The sequence below is a fragment of the Carcharodon carcharias genome, chromosome 12 (genome assembly GCF_017639515.1).
Source record: "Carcharodon carcharias isolate sCarCar2 chromosome 12, sCarCar2.pri, whole genome shotgun sequence".
In the NCBI taxonomy this organism is placed as follows: domain Eukaryota; kingdom Metazoa; phylum Chordata; class Chondrichthyes; order Lamniformes; family Lamnidae; genus Carcharodon; species Carcharodon carcharias.
The window spans coordinates 70,918,149-70,923,060 of NC_054478.1; the positions used below are offsets into that span (position 1 = coordinate 70,918,149).

General features: G+C 38.1%; 1 pseudogene; it reads right to left on the bottom strand.

Annotated features, from left to right (window-relative positions):
• Positions 1–719: 719 nt before the first annotated feature.
• On the bottom strand, positions 720–1,200 carry LOC121284689 (annotated as a pseudogene).
• Between the last annotated feature and the right edge of the window lie 3,712 nt (positions 1,201–4,912).

Sequence of the window (4,912 nt, forward strand, 5' to 3'; positions counted from 1 at the left end):
TGGTGGAGTGCGGTCTTTAACTGAGGGTAGACATTGTTCCCAAGAAGTTAGTCTCTGGTTCTCTGTGGATAACCAAAGACAGCGTGAACTGTCTGAGAATGAAGGCATCATGACGGCTGTCAGGTTTGCAAGCATTCACCAACATGATGTATTGTGCATGGTCACATACCAGCTGCATGTTAGTGGAATAATAGCCCTTGTAGTTCCTTTACTTCTCCCTTTTGACATGAGGTTGGGTGCAGATGCATAAATGTGCAGTCGATAGCACCCTGCACCATCAGGAATCCCACTACCCTGCAAAGCCACATGCCCTCCCATCCTGCTTCTTTCTGCTGAGGGAGAACACTGTGTGTTCAGTTCTCTTGCCATACATGAGCTTCTTCACCTCTCAGATGAATTGATGCAAGGTGTAGTGAGATACATTAGATATGTCAAACACTCGTGCCAAGAAAGACCTGGATGCATAAAAGTTCAATGCCTCTGTGACCTGCATAGCCACTTTCAGCACCATCCTCACCCTGGTGACAAGTTCTAGATCAGACTGATAGAGGTGACACTGTTCAGTAACTATCTTCTTGCTGAACCTGATTTGCCTCAGTTTTTTTTTTCTAGAATTTTGAAATATATTTTAATTCACAGTTATAAACAAGTGCAGAATCAGAATGTATTTGTTGACAGCATTCTTGAATAATACATATAACATTATAATGACATCTTAATTAGTGGCCCAAAGCATCACTGCAGTTCTCAGTGAATGAGTCCATATCCCTAGCAGCACATGAATGCCGTACAAGTGGCTGATCGTCAGCTGACTTGTAGGGTGAAGAAAGGAAAAACATTTGATTCACTTCACTGATTGAAACACCTTGAAGGCCTGGGATTGCTCCTTCAATATATGGTTCGCTCTGTTGGCTTTTTGCATAGTTGTCTGTAACAGTATCAACAGAATCCAGTGGAGCAGTACTCATCATGTTAACTCCACAGAGTAAAATGTAAGCAATTACTATGATGACAAGGATATAAATGGGCAAGGCTACAGCCCAGTACTTATATGGCCAGTAAGTGAGACTCATTGAGTATAGCCAAGGTTCTGGAACATAGGCCCATACTAAATACAGAATGAATGCAAAATGAGGCGAGGAGCAAGACAAATCCATAAATGGCCCTTTCAGGTAATGGTGAAGGGGAGTTTACCACCATTGTTCATTTCTGAGAAAAATGAGTTGGCTTTCACTGGGAACACTAAAGTATCCTTTGGAGAGATCCTGTAACATCATACAGCTGAACAGCTATAAATACTTTGGATTAGTGAAGAGAGACCAAGTGCAAATTTGGAATCAGAGTCAGCCTCCAGTTTTAATGTCAGTGAAACACGTTTGAACATTAATTTTACTTGTCGATCAGGTGAAGGTAGGAGAAGTGCTTATGAAAATCTCATGATGGGTTGGGCCTTCTGTTGTAGAGAACCCTCCTCTTCCTCCCCCGCTTCCTTTACAGAGCTTCTCCTCTCTACAGTCTTCACTCCTGTTGCTAGTCATGTTGCAGACCCAGAGGTGCTACAACCACAGTCCCTGTACCTCATGCAGAATTTTTCACCAAATCATGTTGACTTCCTGAATATATGGAGCAGCTCTCCAAAACACCTACAAACTTATTCTACAGTGATTCCAATAGTTTTGCTTAAGGGGAAGTTAGTTAAAAACACTTCACATACAAGTTGGTGGCTACCCTTTAAATAATGCTATTGGGGATTCCCTCATGCTGCTGAATATTTGTTGAGCTGTGAGTGATTAACACTGGCCTTCTGTGGCCATGCGCAGAACAAGTTAGTCAAATGAGCATCAATTCAACCGAAATGGCCGTGATGATATGACCTCTCTGATGTTCTCCGTGCATACACACGGACCCCTGCACTAGTGCTTTTCACAGCATAGCCACTGAATGGGCTTTACAAGAAATGTCCAAAGCAGAGTCGGTGCCATTTTTGTCCTTTAGTCAGTTTCACATTCTTCTTCCTTTCTCTTTGCTGTATTTTTCCTCATCTGTCAGCCTCGGATCCTGCAGTGGTTGCCATTCTAGAAATGTGGGACAATATCACACTGTCCTGCATGACATTTACCTGGCTGTGAAGTGATTCTGGCAAAATGTTTTGTCTCATCCACTGCTCCTTCATTTACTATAGCAATTATCAGCCAAACTTGACTCATTAAAGGCTCTTCTGTTAATTGTGCATCTCCGCTGTGCTACATTAAAATTGTGTAAATAAAATGACAAAAACCTGCAACTGAGCTAGTCTCATGAATTATTGCTGGATTAGTGTTGATAACTTGAGTACAAGTTGCAACTGAGGGGCACAACAGCAGAGGTGGAACTATCAAATTTTGGGGCCTTTGTGCTGTATATTTTAGGTCGTATCGTTAGCTTTAAGACTTTAAATGCAGAACCTACAGTAACGCTGAGTCTGAAAATGGACAGTAATAAATTAGCTGCCCATTACACAGCCTACTCAATTTTCCATATTCCATTGGTTTAATTGGATAAGCAAATTAGACAGTGTATAATGGACAGATACCTCCTGTTCTTAAACCCTATTGCTGTTGAAAGTTTCAGTGTATCTATTCTTTATCTGAATATGAGCACTTTGCCTCTAGAAAGTTTGTGAATTGTTTGAATTAGTGCTATTGTTGGCTAGATATATGAATTATTGTCAGTCTTCAATCTTTCTCAGCTACAACATTCTAAGTTCTTTTTTCCTTCCTGATGTACTAGTTCTCAATCATGTTTTTATACATATGATACTTGTCTGTACTTTGCTTCAATCATTATAAGGTAGGCTGTATTTATTCACTCTCATTCTTATACCTCACCATGGTATTCCAAGTCTGATACACCCCTCTGCTGCCTTTCCTGAATATTATGCTATACTTTCACCCCCTGTGTGGTGGCCTCCCACACTTGCTTCATTCTCTGGGCATTGGTGATTTATGCTTCCACTTCATGAGGAGTATTTTATCGTGCTCTCATTCCATCTGTTACAATTTGCACCTGACCCATAAATCATGCATTATAACTTTTATGGTTTTTCACAATTTTTCACAATAGGTTTGGCCCTTAGAAAGCCATTCCAGATCAATTGCAGTTAAATGGCTGTTTAGCTAATTGAATTGCATTCTTGGAAGTGCTTTCTTATTTTCTACTAAGTCAAGCATTTTAGGATATCCTACCTGAGTTCCTAGAATAGTACAAAGCAATGGTCTGTATTCCTGTAAAAGTATAAAAACGGGAAAAATGTTAAATTGCTATTGAATACATCGCCTTCACACTAACAATAACATATGCTGTTTTTATAATTTTCCTAGCATCTAACCAGCTTTTAATACACTTTTCAACTTCCTTAATTCTATAGTTTCTGATTTTCAATAATGAGATAGTTAGTAAACACGTTTAGAAATTCAACAGCAGGCAGTAACCCTGGATTATTCCCTGCTCGGTGATATTCATAGACACTGAGTGACTTTGCAAGGCATAATTTTCTGTTCATAAATCCATATTGGTTTTCATCCATCATATTCATTTTTTATGGTTCTGAATTGTATCCTTTATATTGCTTATAAAATAAAGTTTTCTTTAATGCAGAAGTTAAACATTTGACAGTTGAACAGTCAGTATGAAATATTACATTTGATATATACATCAAATTTAACAGGATCATGTGCAGGATATTGAATTATATGACAAGAACACTTTGAAATAGTTACAATACCCACCAATTGTATTGCATTAAGTAACATTTTCCTTTGCAATTTTTTAGTGTAATTGAATCAAATCATCAACACACATATGTTATTTTTATAATTCTTTTTACTCTCTCTTCTGTTTGAGTGTTTTTCACATTTTGCAAGAAACTGTTATTTGCATTCAAGTTTTTTAAAATTATTCATTCTTGGGTTGTGGATGTCACTGGCAAGACTGTAATTTACTCCCCCGTACTTCCATGTAGCTTGATAATCACTGGAGCCATGACCATATTGTATTAGGCCAGCAAGTTTCTTTCCTTAAAGGGCATCAGTAAACCAGTTGGGCTTTTACAACTGTCCGATTGTTTCATGATCACTCTGTTCACTGATACCATTCTTTTATTTTGAATTTTTTTTTAGAACTGACTTCAAATTCTCAAATGGCCGTGTTAGAATTTGAACTCATGTTCTATAGGTTATTAGCCCAAGCCTACTGGATTATTAGTCCAATAACATGACCACTGTACTATAGGCTAATGATATCAAACAGTTTTACTGACTGATGATAAAAGATTGAATCATCATCCTGTAAACTCCTCCATAAGCACACACGAGCACGGGTTTTAAGAATATGAATTTATTTAGAAATTGCTGCTCAAGAAAATAAAATGTATTTTTTTTTAATTGAGCCAAGCTTGAAAATCGTGTCTAATATTAGGCCTACACATTTATGGGTGAATAATTTCCTTTTGTGAGACACAAATACCAAAGCTAATGTTCAAATAGCATATAATTTTTGTCCAACCCATAATGAGCAGGATTTTCCGCTCTGTGTTTGCCAGCCTGTGATTTTGTGCCCATTACAGTGAATGGGCGGTAACTTGTCTGCTGGCGAGTGCAAAAATGGAAAACCTGGGCCAATGTGTCTTTTGTTATCATAAGTAAAACTGCATTTGAAGAAAAACACCACCCTCTGGTGTTGTGTGTGATGTTTGCATCTCACTGATCGTAGAGAGCTGCAAGAAGTACTTATTAAATGTTCAGTTGAAAACTTAAAATCCTGGCAGTGTTCCTTAACTCCAGTATTCACTGATGATACACCTCATTTTAGTTGAAATAGTAGAGTACAATGTTGAGATGATGTTTTGATTGATTAAATACATTGTTCAGGTGAG